The 17,364-nt window shown below is 53.4% G+C and overlaps 1 protein-coding gene across 1 annotated transcript in view; it reads right to left on the bottom strand.

Moving 5' to 3' along the window:
* Positions 1–13,933, bottom strand: part of LOC143981397 (SWI/SNF-related matrix-associated actin-dependent regulator of chromatin subfamily D member 3-like) — a gene marked incomplete at its 3' end in the record, with an annotated part of 47,881 nt that extends 33,948 nt beyond the window's left edge. Inside the window, 1 exon segment of the mRNA XM_077479224.1 lies at positions 13,899–13,933.
* Positions 13,934–17,364: the final 3,431 nt, after the last annotated feature.

Below are 17,364 nucleotides of genomic sequence, written 5' to 3'. Positions count from 1 at the left end.
ATTCCTCTGTGTTCTCCTTCTCCTCCCTGACACGCCATCTCCATACATGATGACTATATTCCTCTGTGTTCTCCTCCTCCCCTCTGACACTCCATCTCCATACATGATGACTATATTCCTCGGTGTTCTCCTTCTCCCCCCCGACACTCCATCTCCATACATGATGACTATATTCCTCGGTGTTCTCCTCCCCCCTGACACTCCATCTCCATACATGACGACTATATTCCTCAGTGTTCTCCTTCTCCCCCCTGACACTCCATCTCCATACATGACGACTATATTCCTCGGTGTTCTCCTTCTCCCCCCCGACACTCCATCTCCATACATGATGACTATATTCCTCAGTGTTCTCCTCCTCCCCCCTGACACTCCATCTCCATACATGATGACTATATTCCTCAGTGTTCTCCTTCTCCCCCCTGACACTCCATCTCCATACATGATGACTATATTCCTCAGTGTTCTCCTCCTCCCCCCTGACACTCCATCTCCATACATGATGACTATATTCCTCAGTGTTCTCCTTCTCCTCCCTGACACGCCATCTCCATACATGATGACTATATTCCTCTGTGTTCTCCTCCTCCCCTCTGACACGCCATCTCCATACATGACTATATTCCTCGGTGTTCTCCTCCCCCCCGACACTCCATCTCCATACATGACGACTATATTCCTCTGTGTTCTCCTTCTCCCCCCCGACACTCCATCTCCATACATGATGACTATATTCCTCGGTGTTCTCCTTCTCCCCTCTGACACGCCTTCTACATACATGATGACTATATTACATGAGTGTGTATTTCCGATGTTTTCATCTTGGCCCCCCGATTCATCCTCATACAGTCAGGTCCATAAATATTGGGACATAGTCACAATTCTAACCTTTTTGGCTCTATACACCACAATGGATTTGAAATGAAGGGAAGAAGAGGCCACCTGAAGACTTTCATATGTAATGTGAGGGAATTTATATCGGGTGACCGGTGTAGGAATGACAGCACTTTCTATAGGTGCCTCCTACTTTTTAGGGACCAAAAGTAATGGGACAGATTAACAATTAACTTTCACGTTTTAATACTTGGTTGCAGATCCTTTGCGGTCAATCACAGGCTGAAGTCTGGACGGCATAGACCTCACCAGACCATGGGCTCCATCCCTGGTGATGCTCTGCCAGGCGTCTACTGCCCACCGTCTTCAGTTCCTGCTTCTTCTTGGGGCATTTTCCCTTCAGGAGGTGAATTGCACGCTCGATCGGATTCAGGTCAGGGGATGGACATTGCAGAACATTCCACTTCTTTCCCTTGAAAACCTCTTTGGTTGCTTCGCAGTATTCTTCGGGTCATTGTCCATCTGCACGGGGAAGTCCAATGACTTCTGAAGTATTTTGCTGAATACGAGCCGATAATATTTCCCAGAATTCATCCTGCTGCTTCTGTCAGCCGTCACATCATCAATAAATCCAAGAGAAGCAGTTCCATTGGCAGCCATACATGCCCACGCCATGCCTCTACCACCACCATGCTTCACTGATGAGGCGATATGCGTTGGATCATGAGCAGCTCCTTTCCTTCTCCATACTCCTCTCTCCTCATCACTCTGGTACACGTTGGTCTTGGTCTCCTCTGTCCAAAGGACGTTGTTCCAGAACTGTGAAGGCTTTTTTTAGATGTTGTTTGGCAAACTCTAATCTGCCCTTCCTGTGTTTGAGGCTCACCGATGGTTTACATCTTGTGGTGACCCCTCTGTATTCACTCTGGTGAAGTCTTCTCCTGATTGGTGACTTTGACACACATACACACCTACCTCCCGGAGAGGGTTCTTGACATGGCCAACTGTTGTGAAGGGTCTTCACCAGGGAAAGAATTCTTCGGTCATCCACCACAGTTGTTTTCCGAGGTCTTCCAGTGTTGCTGATCTCCCCGGCGTGTTCTTTCTTTATAAGGATGTTCCGGTTGATTTGGCCACACCGAATGTTTTTGCTATCTCTCTCCCATGGGTTGGTGTCTCCGGCCTAATGATGGCTTCACTGATAGTGACGGCTCTTTGGATCTCCTATTGAGAAGTGACAGCAACAGATTCCAAATGCAGACAGCACACTGGAGATGAACCCCGAACCTTTTATCTGCTCCTTGTAAATGGGATAATGAGGGAATAACACGCACCTGGCCATGGAGCAGCTGAGCAGCCAATTGTCCCATTACTTTTGGTCCCTTAAAAAGTGGGAGGTACATATACAAAGTGCTGTCACCCGATTGGATGTAATTCCCTCACATTAAAGCTGAAGGTCTGCAGGTGAAGCCCATCTTGTTCTTTCATTTCAGATCCATTGTGGTGTATGGAGCCAAGGAGATGAGAACTCTGTCCATGTCCCAATATTTATGGACCTGTCCCAATGATTAGATGGAGCCCCTGATGGAGGTCCATGCTCTCTTCCATCTACAGAGAGAAGGAGATGAGAACTGTGTCCGTGTCCCAATATTTATGAACCTGACCCAATGATTAGATGGAGCCCCTGATGAAGTCCAGGCTCTCTTCCATCTACAGAGAGAAGGAGATGAGAACTGTGTCCGTGTCCCAATATTTATGGACCTGTCCCAATGATTAGATGGAGCCCCTGATGGAGGTCCAGGCTCTCCACCATCTACAGAGAGAAGGAGATGAGAACTGTGTCCGTGTCCCAATATTTATGGACCTGACCCAATGATTAGATGGAGCCCCTGATGAAGTCCAGGCTCTTCTCCATCTACATAGAGAAGGAGATGAGAACTGTGTCCGTGTCCCAATGATAAGATAGAGCCCCTGATGGAGGTCCATGCTCTCCACCATCTACAGAGAGAAGGAGATGAGAACTGTGTCCGTGTCCCAATATTTATGGACCTGTCCCAATGATTAGATGGAGCCCCTGATGGAGGTCCAGGCTCTCCACCATCTACAGAGAGAAGGAGATGAGAACTGTGTCCGTGTCCCAATATTTATGGACCTGACCCAATGATTAGATGGAGCCCCTGATGAAGTCCATGCTCTCCTCCATCTACAGAGAGAAGGAGATGAGAACTGTGTCCGTGTCCCAATATTTATGGACCTGACTCAATGATTAGATGGAGCCCCTGATGGAGGTCCATGCTCTCCTCCATCTACAGAGAGAAGGAGATGAGAACTGTGTCCGTGTCCCAATATTTATGAACCTGACCCAATGATTAGATGGAGCCCCTGATGAAGTCCAGGCTCTTCTCCATCTACATAGAGAAGGAGATGAGAACTGTGTCCGTGTCCCAATGATAAGATGGAGCCCCTGATGGAGGTCCATGCTCTCCTCCATCTACAGAGAGAAGGAGATGAGAACTGTGTCCGTGTCCCAATGATTAGATGGAGCCCCTGATGAAGTCCAGGCTCTCCTCCATCTACAGAGAGAAGGAGATGAGGACGACCTCCAAGCTGCCCCCTTCCCGTCTACAACTGAAGATATATTTGGAATTTTCGGGGGATGAGAAAAAAAAAAAGCAAAGAAAATGAAAATCCTGCAGAATGTCCCAGAGACTCCACATACCACAGGAATAGAGGGGGAGGGGACATTAGAGTGTAAGCTCCTCTGTACAGAGACTGATGTGACTGTGGGGGGAGGGGACATTAGAGTGTAAGCTCCTCTGTACAGAGACTGATGTGACTGTGGGGGAGGGGACATTAGAGTGTAAGCTCCTCTGTACAGAGACTGATGTGACTGTGGGGGAGGGGACATTAGAGTGTAAGCTCCTCTGTACAGAGACTGATGTGACTGTGGGGGGAGGGGACATTAGAGTGTAAGCTCCTCTGTACAGAGACTGATGTGACTGTGGGGGAGGGGACATTAGAGTGTAAGCTCCTCTGTACAGAGACTGATGTGACTGTGGGGGGAGGGGACATTAGAGTGTAAGCTCCTCTGTACAGAGACTGATGTGACTGTGGGGGGAGGGGACATTAGAGTGTAAGCTCCTCTGTACAGAGACTGATGTGACTGTGGGGGGGAGGGGACATTAGAGTGTAAGCTCCTCTGTACAGAGACTGATGTGACTGTGGGGGGAGGGGACATTAGAGTGTAAGCTCCTCTGTACAGAGACTGATGTGACTGTGGGGGAGGGGACATTAGAGTGTAAGCTCCTCTGTACAGAGACTGATGTGACTGTGGGGGGAGGGGACATTAGAGTGTAAGCTCCTCTGTACAGAGACTGATGTGACTGTGGGGGGGGGGGGACATTAGAGTGTAAGCTCCTCTGTACAGAGACTGATGTGACTGTGGGGGGAGGGGACATTAGAGTGTAAGCTCCTCTGTACAGAGAATGATGTGACTGTGGGGGGAGGGGACATTAGAGTGTAAGCTCCTCTGTACAGAGACTGGTGTGACTGTGGGGGGGGGGGACATTAGAGTGTAAGCTCCTCTGTACAGAGACTGATGTGACTGTGGGGGGAGGGGACATTAGAGTGTAAGCTCCTCTGTACAGAGAATGATGTGACTGTGGGGGGAGGGGACATTAGAGTGTAAGCTCCTCTGTACAGAGAATGATGTGACTGTGGGGGGAGGGGACATTAGAGTGTAAGCTCCTCTGTACAGAGACTGGTGTGACTGTGGGGGAGGGGACATTAGAGTGTAAGCTCCTCTGTACAGAGACTGATGTGACTGTGGGGGGGGGGGAGGGGACATTAGAGTGTAAGCTCCTCTGTACAGAGACTGATGTGACTGTGGGGGAGGGGACATTAGAGTGTAAGCTCCTCTGTACAGAGAATGATGTGACTGTGGGGGGAGGGGACATTAGAGTGTAAGCTCCTCTGTACAGAGAATGATGTGACTGTGGGGGGAGGGGACATTAGAGTGTAAGCTCCTCTGTACAGAGACTGGTGTGACTGTGGGGGAGGGGACATTAGAGTGTAAGCTCCTCTGTACAGAGACTGATGTGACTGTGGGGGGGGGGGAGGGGACATTAGAGTGTAAGCTCCTCTGTACAGAGACTGATGTGACTGTGGGGGAGGGGACATTAGAGTGTAAGCTCCTCTGTACAGAGAATGATGTGACTGTGGGGGGAGGGGACATTAGAGTGTAAGCTCCTCTGTACAGAGAATGATGTGACTGTGGGGGGAGGGGACATTAGAGTGTAAGCTCCTCTGTACAGAGACTGGTGTGACTGTGGGGGGAGGGGACATTAGAGTGTAAGCTCCTCTGTACAGAGACTGATGTGACTGTGGGGGGAGGGGACATTAGAGTGTAAGCTCCTCTGTACAGAGACTGATGTGACTGTGGGGGGGAGGGGACATTAGAGTGTAAGCTCCTCTGTACAGAGACTGATGTGACTGTGGGGGAGGGGACATTAGAGTGTAAGCTCCTCTGTAGAGAGACTGATGTGACTGTGGGGGGAGGGGACATTAGAGTGTAAGCTCCTCTGTACAGAGACTGATGTGACTGTGGGGGGAGGGGACATTAGAGTGTAAGCTCCTCTGTAGAGAGACTGATGTGACTGTGGGGGGAGGGGACATTAGAGTGTAAGCTCCTCTGTACAGAGACTGATGTGACTGTGGGGGGAGGGGACATTAGAGTGTAAGCTCCTCTGTACAGAGACTGATGTGACTGTGGGGGAGGGGACATTAGAGTGTAAGCTCCTCTGTACAGAGACTGATGTGACTGTGGGGGAGGGGACATTAGAGTGTAAGCTCCTCTGTACAGAGACTGATGTGACTGTGGGGGGGGGGGGGACATTAGAGTGTAAGCTCCTCTGTACAGAGACTGATGTGACTGTGGGGGGAGGGGACATTAGAGTGTAAGCTCCTCTGTACAGAGACTGATGTGACTGTGGGGGAGGGGACATTAGAGTGTAAGCTCCTCTGTACAGAGACTGGTGTGACTGTGGGGGGGGGGGGGACATTAGAGTGTAAGCTCCTCTGTACAGAGACTGATGTGACTGTGGGGGGGGGGGACATTAGAGTGTAAGCTCCTCTGTACAGAGACTGATGTGACTGTGGGGGGGAGGGGACATTAGAGTGTAAGCTCCTCTGTACAGAGACTGATGTGACTGTGGGGGAGGGGACATTAGAGTGTAAGCTCCTCTGTACAGAGACTGATGTGACTGTGGGGGGAGGGGACATTAGAGTGTAAGCTCCTCTGTACAGAGACTGATGTGACTGTGGGGGGAGGGGACATTAGAGTGTAAGCTCCTCTGTACAGAGACTGATGTGACTGTGGGGGGAGGGGGACATTAGAGTGTAAGCTCCTCTGTACAGAGACTGATGTGACTGTGGGGGAGGGGACATTAGAGTGTAAGCTCCTCTGTAGAGAGACTGATGTGACTGTGGGGGGGAGGGGACATTAGAGTGTAAGCTCCTCTGTACAGAGACTGATGTGACTGTGGGGGGAGGGGACATTAGAGTGTAAGCTCCTCTGTACAGAGACTGATGTGACTGTGGGGGGGAGGGGACATTAGAGTGTAAGCTCCTCTGTACAGAGACTGATGTGACTGTGGGGGGAGGGGACATTAGAGTGTAAGCTCCTCTGTACAGAGACTGATGTGACTGTGGGGGGAGGGGACATTAGAGTGTAAGCTCCTCTGTACAGAGACTGATGTGACTGTGGGGGGAGGGGACATTAGAGTGTAAGCTCCTCTGTACAGAGACTGATGTGACTGTGGGGGAGGGGACATTAGAGTGTAAGCTCCTCTGTACAGAGACTGATGTGACTGTGGGGGAGGGGACATTAGAGTGTAAGCTCCTCTGTACAGAGACTGATGTGACTGTGGGGGAGGGGACATTAGAGTGTAAGCTCCTCTGTACAGAGACTGATGTGACTGTGGGGGGAGGGGACATTAGAGTGTAAGCTCCTCTGTACAGAGACTGATGTGACTGTGGGGGAGGGGACATTAGAGTGTAAGCTCCTCTGTACAGAGACTGATGTGACTGTGGGGGAGGGGACATTAGAGTGTAAGCTCCTCTGTACAGAGACTGATGTGACTGTGGGGGGAGGGGACATTAGAGTGTAAGCTCCTCTGTACAGAGACTGATGTGACTGTGGGGGGAGGGGACATTAGAGTGTAAGCTCCTCTGTACAGAGACTGATGTGACTGTGGGGGGAGGGGACATTAGAGTGTAAGCTCCTCTGTACAGAGACTGATGTGACTGTGGGGGGAGGGGACATTAGAGTGTAAGCTCCTCTGTACAGAGACTGATGTGACTGTGGGGGAGGGGACATTAGAGTGTAAGCTCCTCTGTACAGAGACTGGTGTGACTGTGGGGGGAGGGGACATTAGAGTGTAAGCTCCTCTGTACAGAGACTGATGTGACTGTGGGGGAGGGGACATTAGAGTGTAAGCTCCTCTGTACAGAGAATGATGTGACTGTGGGGGGAGGGGACATTAGAGTGTAAGCTCCTCTGTACAGAGACCGATGTGACTGTGGGGGGGAGGGGACATTAGAGTGTAAGCTCCTCTGTACAGAGACTGATGTGACTCTGGGGGAGGGGACATTAGAGTGTAAGCTCCTCTGTACAGAGACTGGTGTGACTGTGGGGGAGGGGACATTAGAGTGTAAGCTCCTCTGTACAGAGAATGATGTGACTGTGGGGGGAGGGGACATTAGAGTGTAAGCTCCTCTGTACAGAGACCGATGTGACTGTGGGGGGGAGGGGACATTAGAGTGTAAGCTCCTCTGTACAGAGACCGATGTGACTGTGGGGGGGAGGGGACATTAGAGTGTAAGCTCCTCTGTACAGAGACCGATGTGACTGTGGGGGGGAGGGACATTAGAGTGTAAGCTCCTCTGTACAGAGACTGATGTGACTGTGGGGGGAGGGGACATTAGAGTGTAAGCTCCTCTGTACAGAGACTGATGTGACTGTGGGGGGAGGGGACATTAGAGTGTAAGCTCCTCTGTACAGAGACCGATGTGACTGTGGGGGGGAGGGGACATTAGAGTGTAAGCTCCTCTGTACAGAGACTGATGTGACTGTGGGGGGGAGGGGACATTAGAGTGTAAGCTCCTCTGTACAGAGACTGATGTGACTGTGGGGGAGGGGACATTAGAGTGTAAGCTCCTCTGTACAGAGACTGATGTGACTGTGGGGGAGGGGACATTAGAGTGTAAGCTCCTCTGTACAGAGACCGATGTGACTGTGGGGGGGAGGGGACATTAGAGTGTAAGCTCCTCTGTACAGAGACTGATGTGACTGTGGGGGGAGGGGACATTAGAGTGTAAGCTCCTCTGTACAGAGACTGATGTGACTGTGGGGGGAGGGGACATTAGAGTGTAAGCTCCTCTGTACAGAGAATGATGTGACTGTGGGGGGGAGGGGACATTAGAGTGTAAGCTCCTCTGTACAGAGACTGGTGTGACTGTGGGGGAGGGGACATTAGAGTGTAAGCTCCTCTGTACAGAGAATGATGTGACTGTGGGGGAGGGGACATTAGAGTGTAAGCTCCTCTGTACAGAGACTGATGTGACTGTGGGGGAGGGGACATTAGAGTGTAAGCTCCTCTGTACAGAGAATGATGTGACTGTGGGGGGAGGGGACATTAGAGTGTAAGCTCCTCTGTACAGAGACTGATGTGACTGTGGGGGAGGGGACATTAGAGTGTAAGCTCCTCTGTACAGAGACTGATGTGACTGTGGGGGGAGGGGACATTAGAGTGTAAGCTCCTCTGTACAGAGACTGATGTGACTGTGGGGGAGGGGACATTAGAGTGTAAGCTCCTCTGTACAGAGACTGATGTGACTGTGGGGGGAGGGGACATTAGAGTGTAAGCTCCTCTGTACAGAGACTGATGTGACTGTGGGGGGAGGGGACATTAGAGTGTAAGCTCCTCCATACAGAGACTGATGTGACTGTGGGGGGGAGGGGACATTAGAGTGTAAGCTCCTCTGTACAGAGACTGATGTGACTGTGGGGGGGAGGGGACATTAGAGTGTAAGCTCCTCTGTACAGAGACTGATGTGACTGTGGGGGGGAGGGGACATTAGAGTGTAAGCTCCTCTGTACAGAGACTGATGTGACTGTGGGGGGAGGGGACATTAGAGTGTAAGCTCCTCTGTACAGAGACTGATGTGACTGTGGGGGGGAGGGGACATTAGAGTGTAAGCTCCTCTGTACAGAGACTGATGTGACTGTGGGGGGAGGGGACATTAGAGTGTAAGCTCCTCTGTACAGAGACTGATGTGACTGTGGGGGGAGGGGACATTAGAGTGTAAGCTCCTCTGTACAGAGACTGATGTGACTGTGGGGGAGGGGACATTAGAGTGTAAGCTCCTCTGTACAGAGACTGATGTGACTGTGGGGGAGGGGACATTAGAGTGTAAGCTCCTCTGTACAGAGACTGATGTGACTGTGGGGGGGAGGGGACATTAGAGTGTAAGCTCCTCTGTACAGAGACTGATGTGACTGTGGGGGGAGGGGACATTAGAGTGTAAGCTCCTCTGTACAGAGACTGATGTGACTGTGGGGGGAGGGGACATTAGAGTGTAAGCTCCTCTGTACAGAGACTGATGTGACTGTGGGGGGGGGAGGGGACATTAGAGTGTAAGCTCCTCTGTAGAGAGACTGATGTGACTGTGGGGGAGGGGACATTAGAGTGTAAGCTCCTCTGTACAGAGACTGATGTGACTGTGGGGGGAGGGGACATTAGAGTGTAAGCTCCTATGTACAGAGACTGATGTGACTGTGGGGGGGGGGGGACATTAGAGTGTAAGCTCCTCTGTACAGAGACTGATGTGACTGTGGGGGGGGGGGGACATTAGAGTGTAAGCTCCTCTGTACAGAGACTGATGTGACTGTGGGGGGAGGGGACATTAGAGTGTAAGCTCCTCCATACAGAGACTGATGTGACTGTGGGGGGAGGGGACATTAGAGTGTAAGCTCCTCTGTACAGAGACTGATGTGACTGTGGGGGGGAGGGGACATTAGAGTGTAAGCTCCTCTGTACAGAGACTGATGTGACTGTGGGGGAGGGGACATTAGAGTGTAAGCTCCTATGTACAGAGACTGATGTGACTGTGGGGGGAGGGGACATTAGAGTGTAAGCTCCTCCATACAGAGACTGATGTGACTGTGGGGGGGAGGGGACATTAGAGTGTAAGCTCCTCTGTACAGAGACTGATGTGACTGTGGGGGGGAGGGGACATTAGAGTGTAAGCTCCTCTGTACAGAGACTGATGTGACTGTGGGGGGGAGGGGACATTAGAGTGTAAGCTCCTCTGTACAGAGACTGATGTGACTGTGGGGGAGGGGACATTAGAGTGTAAGCTCCTCTGTACAGAGACTGATGTGACTGTGGGGGAGGGGACATTAGAGTGTAAGCTCCTCTGTACAGAGACTGATGTGACTGTGGGGGAGGGGACATTAGAGTGTAAGCTCCTCTGTACAGAGACTGATGTGACTGTGGGGGAGGGGACATTAGAGTGTAAGCTCCTCTGTACAGAGACTGATGTGACTGTGGGGGAGGGGACATTAGAGTGTAAGCTCCTCTGTACAGAGACTGATGTGACTGTGGGGGAGGGGACATTAGAGTGTAAGCTCCTCTGTACAGAGACTGATGTGACTGTGGGGGAGGGGACATTAGAGTGTAAGCTCCTCTGTACAGAGACTGATGTGACTGTGGGGGGGAGGGGACATTAGAGTGTAAGCTCCTCTGTACAGAGACTGATGTGACTGTGGGGGGAGGGGACATTAGAGTGTAAGCTCCTCTGTACAGAGACTGATGTGACTGTGGGGGAGGGGACATTAGAGTGTAAGCTCCTCTGTACAGAGACTGATGTGACTGTGGGGGGGGGGACATTAGAGTGTAAGCTCCTCTGTACAGAGACTGATGTGACTGTGGGGGAGGGGACATTAGAGTGTAAGCTCCTCTGTACAGAGACTGATGTGACTGTGGGGGGGAGGGGACATTAGAGTGTAAGCTCCTCTGTACAGAGACTGATGTGACTGTGGGGGGGAGGGGACATTAGAGTGTAAGCTCCTCTGTACAGAGACTGATGTGACTGTGGGGGGGAGGGGACATTAGAGTGTAAGCTCCTCTGTACAGAGACTGATGTGACTGTGGGGGGGAGGGGACATTAGAGTGTAAGCTCCTCTGTACAGAGACTGATGTGACTGTGGGGGGGAGGGGACATTAGAGTGTAAGCTCCTCTGTACAGAGACTGATGTGACTGTGGGGGGGGAGGGGACATTGGAGTGTAAGCTCCTCTGTACAGAGACTGATGTGACTGTGGGGGGAGGGGACATTAGAGTGTAAGCTCCTCTGTACAGAGACTGATGTGACTGTGGGGGAGGGGACATTAGAGTGTAAGCTCCTCTGTACAGAGACTGATGTGACTGTGGGGGGGGGGACATTAGAGTGTAAGCTCCTCTGTACAGAGACTGATGTGACTGTGGGGGAGGGGACATTAGAGTGTAAGCTCCTCTGTACAGAGACTGATGTGACTGTGGGGGAGGGGACATTAGAGTGTAAGCTCCTCTGTACAGAGACTGATGTGACTGTGGGGGGGAGGGGACATTACAGTGTAAGCTCCTCTGTACAGAGACTGATGTGACTGTGGGGGAGGGGACATTAGAGTGTAAGCTCCTCTGTACAGAGACTGATGTGACTGTGGGGGGAGGGGACATTAGAGTGTAAGCTCCACTGTACAGAGACTGATGTGACTGTGGGGGGAGGGGACATTAGAGTGTAAGCTCCTCTGTACAGAGACTGATGTGACTGTGGGGGGGAGGGGACATTAGAGTGTAAGCTCCTCTGTACAGAGACTGATGTGACTGTGGGGGGGAGGGGACATTAGAGTGTAAGCTCCTCTGTACAGAGACTGATGTGACTGTGGGGGGGAGGGGACATTAGAGTGTAAGCTCCTCTGTACAGAGACTGATGTGACTGTGGGGGGGGGAGGGGACATTAGAGTGTAAGCTCCTCTGTACAGAGACTGATGTGACTGTGGGGGGGGGGGACATTAGAGTGTAAGCTCCTCTGTACAGAGACTGATGTGACTGTGGGGGGGGGAGGGGACATTAGAGTGTAAGCTCCTATGTACAGAGACTGATGTGACTGTGGGGGGAGGGGACATTAGAGTGTAAGCTCCTCTGTACAGAGACTGATGTGACTGTGGGGGGAGGGGACATTAGAGTGTAAGCTCCTCTGTACAGAGACTGATGTGACTGTGGGGGGAGGGGACATTAGAGTGTAAGCTCCTCTGTACAGAGACTGATGTGACTGTGGGGGAGGGGACATTAGAGTGTAAGCTCCTCTGTACAGAGACTGATGTGACTGTGGGGGGAGGGGACATTAGAGTGTAAGCTCCTCTGTACAGAGACTGATGTGACTGTGGGGGGAGGGGACATTAGAGTGTAAGCTCCTCTGTACAGAGACTGATGTGACTGGGGGGGAGGGGACATTAGAGTGTAAGCTCCTCTGTACAGAGACTGATGTGACTGTGGGGGGAGGGGACATTAGAGTGTAAGCTCCTCTGTACAGAGACTGATGTGACTGTGGGGTGAGGGGACATTAGAGTGTAAGCTCCTCTGTACAGAGACTGATGTGACTGTGGGGGAGGGGACATTAGAGTGTAAGCTCCTCTGTACAGAGACTGATGTGACTGTGGGGGGGAGGGGACATTAGAGTGTAAGCTCCTCTGTACAGAGACTGATGTGACTGTGGGGGGAGGGGACATTAGAGTGTAAGCTCCTCTGTACAGAGACTGATGTGACTGTGGGGGAGGGGACATTAGAGTGTAAGCTCCTCTGCACAGAGACTGATGTGACTGTGGGGGGGAGGGGACATTAGAGTGTAAGCTCCTCTGTACAGAGACTGATGTGACTGTGGGGGGAGGGGACATTAGAGTGTAAGCTCCTCTGTACAGAGACCGATGTGACTGTGGGGGGAGGGGACATTAGAGTGTAAGCTCCTCTGTACAGAGACTGATGTGACTGTGGGGGAGGGGACATTAGAGTGTAAGCTCCTCTGCACAGAGACTGATGTGACTGTGGGGGGGAGGGGACATTAGAGTGTAAGCTCCTCTGTACAGAGACTGATGTGACTGTGGGGGGAGGGGACATTAGAGTGTAAGCTCCTCTGGTACAGAGACTGATGTGACTGTGGGGGGAGGGGACATTAGAGTGTAAGCTCCTCTGTACAGAGACTGATGTGACTGTGGGGGAGGGGACATTAGAGTGTAAGCTTCTCTGTACAGAGACTGATGTGACTGTGGGGGAGGGGACATTAGAGTGTAAGCTCCTCTGTACAGAGACTGATGTGACTGTGGGGGAGGGGACATTAGAGTGTAAGCTCCTCTGTACAGAGACTGATGTGACTGTGGGGGGAGGGGACATTAGAGTGTAAGCTCCTCTGTACAGAGACTGATGTGACTGTGGGGGAGGGGACATTAGAGTGTAAGCTCCTCTGTACAGAGACTGATGTGACTGTGGGGGGAGGGGACATTAGAGTGTAAGCTCCTCTGTAGAGAGACTGATGTGACTGTGGGGGGGAGGGGATATTCGGGGTCCCGGTGTTGGGGTCTTAGTGGGGGAGGGGTTATGGTTGCAGTGTTGGGGGGAGGGAAGTCAGTGGGTAGGGGGTACCAGTGATGGGGGAGGGGGGTGTCATTCCCAGTGGTGGGGGGAGGGGGTTCCGGTATGGGGGGGTCCCAGTATGGGGGAGGGGGTGTCGGTGATGGGGGGGAGGGGGTGTCGGTCCCGGTATGGGGGAGGGGTGTCCGTCCCGGTGGTGGGGGAGGGGTGTCGGTCCCGGTATGGGGGGAGGGGTGTCGGTCCCGGTATGGGGGTAGGGGTGTCGGTCCCGGTAAGGGGGAGGGGTGTCCGTCCCGGTGGTGGGGGAGGGGTGTCGGTCCCGGTATGGGGGGAGGGGTGTCGGTCCCGGTATGGGGGAGGGGTGTCTCGGGGGTCTTACCTTCCTCTCCATGTGTGTCGGGGTCCGGAGTCTGTGCAGGCATTGCGCATGCGCAGTGCGGAGCGGTGACAATGGAGCGGCTGATCTCAGGGACCGGAGACAAAACTCGGCGGACATGTAGAAGAAATGACATAAGGGACCGTCTGCCAATTCCCGAGATTATCATACAGAATCCAAAATACAGTAGCCCCATAGACCCCTGTATACAGAGCCATCCGGGGCCCCATAGACCCTCTATACAGAGCCATCCGGGGCCCCATAGACCCCTGTATACAGAGCCATCCTGTGCCCCATAGACCCCTGTATACAGAGCCATCCGGGGCCCCATAGACCCCTGTATACAGAGCCTTCCGGGGCCCCATAGACCCTTGTTTACAGAGCCATCCGGGGCCCCATAGACCCCTGTATACAAAGCCATCCGGGGCCCATAGACCCTTGTATACAGAGCCTTCCGGGGCCCTATAGACCCTTGTATACAGAGCCATCCGGGGCCCCATAGACCCCTGTATACAGAGCCATCCTGTGCCCCATAGACCCCTGTTTACAGAGCCATCCGGGGCCCCATATACCCCTCTATACAGAGCCATCCTGTGCCCCATAGACCCCTCTATACAGAGCCATCCGGGGCCCCATAGACCCCTGTATACAGAGCCATCCAGGGCCCCATAGACCCCTGTATACAGAGCCATCCGGGCCCCATAGACCCCTGTATACAGAGCCATCCGGGGCCCCATAGACCCCTGTATACAGAGCCATCCTGTGCCCCATAGACCCCTGTATACAGAGCCATCCTGTGCCCCATAGACCCCTGTATACAGAGCCATCCGGGCCCCATAGACCCCTGTATACAGAGCCTTCCGGGGCCCCATAGACCCTTGTATACAGAGCCATCCGGGGCCCCATAGACCCCTGTATACAAAGCCATCCGGGCCCCATAGACCCTTGTATACAGAGCCTTCCGGGGCCCTATAGACCCTTGTATACAGAGCCATCCGGGGCCCCATAGACCCCTCTATACAGAGCCATCCGGGGGCCCCATAGACCCCTGTATACAGAGCCATCCGGGGCTCCATAGACCCCTGTATACCATGCCATCCGGGGCCACATAGACCCCTCTATACGGTGCCATCTGGGCGCCATAGGCCCCTCTATACAGAGCCATCCGGGGCCCCATAGACCCCTGTATACAGAGCCATCCGGGGCCCCATAGACCCCAGTATACAGAGCCATCCGAGGCCCCATAGACCCCTCTATACAGAGCCATACAAGGCCCCATAGACCCCTGTATACAGAGCCATCCGGGGCCCCATAGACCCCTGTATACAGAGCCATCCGGGCCCCATAGAACACTGTATACAGAGCCATTCGGGCCCCATAGACACCTGTATACAGAGCCATCCGGGCCCCATAGACCCCTGTATACAGAGCCATCTGGGGCCCCATAGACCCCTGTATACAGAGCCATCCTGTGCCCCATAGACCCCTGTTTACAGAGCCATCCGGGGCCCCATATACCCCTCTATACAGAGCCATCCTGTGCCCCATAGACCCCTCTATACAGAGCCATCCGGGGCCCCATAGACCCCTGTATACAGAGCCATCCAGGGCCCCATAGACCCCTGTATACAGAGCCATCCGGGCCCCATAGACCCCTGTATACAGAGCCATCCGGGGCCCCATAGACCCCTGTATACAGAGCCATCCTGTGCCCCATAGACCCCTGTATACAGAGCCATCCTGTGCCCCATAGACCCCTGTATACAGAGCCATCCGGGCCCCATAGACCCCTGTATACAGAGCCATCCGGGGCCCCATAGACCCCTGTATACAGAGCCATCCGGGGCCCCATAGACCCCAGTATACAGAGCCATCCGAGGCCCCATAGACCCCTCTATACAGAGCCATACAAGGCCCCATAGACCCCTGTATACAGAGCCATCCGGGCCCCATAGACCCCTGTATACAGAGTCATCCAGGGCCCCATAGACCCCTGTATACAGAGCCATCCGGGGCCCCATAGACCCCTGTATACAGAGCCATCCGGGGCCACATAGACCCCTTTATACGGTATCATCCGGACCCCATAGACCCCTGTATACAGAGCCATCCGGGCCCCATAGACCCCTGTATACAGAGCCATCCGGGCCCCATAGACCCCTGTATACAGAGCCATCCGGGGCCTCATAGACCCCTGTATACAGAGCCATCCGGGCCCCATAGACCCCTGTATACAGAGCCTTCCGGGGCCCCATAGACCCTTGTATACAGAGCCATCCGGGGACCCATAGACCCCTGTATACAGAGCCATCCGGGCCCCATAGACCCCTGTATACAGAGCCTTCCGGGGCCCCATAGACCCTTGTATACAGAGCCATCCGGGGCCCCATAGACCCCTCTATACAGAGCCATCCGGGGCCCCATAGACCCCTGTATACAGAGCCATCTGGGCCCCATAGACCCCTGTATACAGAGCCATCCTGTGCCCCATAGACCCCTGTATACAGAGCCATCCAGGGCCCCATAGACCCCTGTATACAGAGCCATCCAGGGCCCCATAGACCCCTGTATACAGAGCCATCCGGGCCCCATAGACCCCTGTATACAGAGCCATCCGGGGCCCCATAGACCCCTGTATACAGTGCCATCCTGTGCCCCATAGACCCCTGTATACAGAGCCATCCGGGGCCCCATAGACCCCTGTATACAGAGCCATCCTGTGCCCCATAGACCCCTGTATACAGAGCCATCCGGGGCCCCATAGACCCCTGTATACAGAGCCATCCTGTGCCCCATAGACCCCTGTATACAGAGCCATCCGGGCCCCATAGACCCCTGTATACAGAGCCATCCGGGCCCCATAGACCCCTGTATACAGAGCCTTCCGGGGCCCCATAGACCCTTGTATACAGAGCCATCCGGGGCCCCATAGACCCCTGTATACAAAGCCATCCGGGCCCCATAGACCCTTGTATACAGAGCCTTCCGGGGCCCTATAGACCCTTGTATACAGAGCCATCCGGGGCCCCATAGACCCCTCTATACAGAGCCATCCGGGGGCCCCATAGACCCCTGTATACAGAGCCATCCTGTGCCCCATAGACCCCTGTATACAGAGCCATCCGGGGCCCCATATACCCCTCTATACAGAGCCATCCTGTGCCCCATAGACCCCTGTATACAGAGCCATCCGGGGCCCCATAGACCCCTGTATACAGAGCCATCCAGGGCCCCATAGACCCCTGTATACAGAGCCATCCGGGCCCCATAGACCCCTGTATACAGAGCCATCCGGGGCCCCATAGACCCCTGTATACAGAGCCATCCTGTGCCCCATAGACCCCTGTATACAGAGCCATCCAGGGCCCCATAGACCCCTGTATACAGAGCCATCCGGGCCCCATAGACCCCTGTATACAGAGCCATCCGGGGCCCCATAGACCCCAGTATACAGAGCCATCCTGTGCCC

The sequence above is a fragment of the Lithobates pipiens genome, unplaced genomic scaffold, assembly GCF_037356315.1.
Source record: "Lithobates pipiens isolate NorthernLeopardFrog02 unplaced genomic scaffold, aLitPip1_a1.2 Scaffold_147, whole genome shotgun sequence".
Taxonomy (NCBI): Eukaryota; Metazoa; Chordata; class Amphibia; order Anura; family Ranidae; genus Lithobates; species Lithobates pipiens.
The sequence above is the reverse complement of the archived record's forward strand: the minus strand, read 5'-3'. Positions and strand labels throughout refer to the sequence as shown.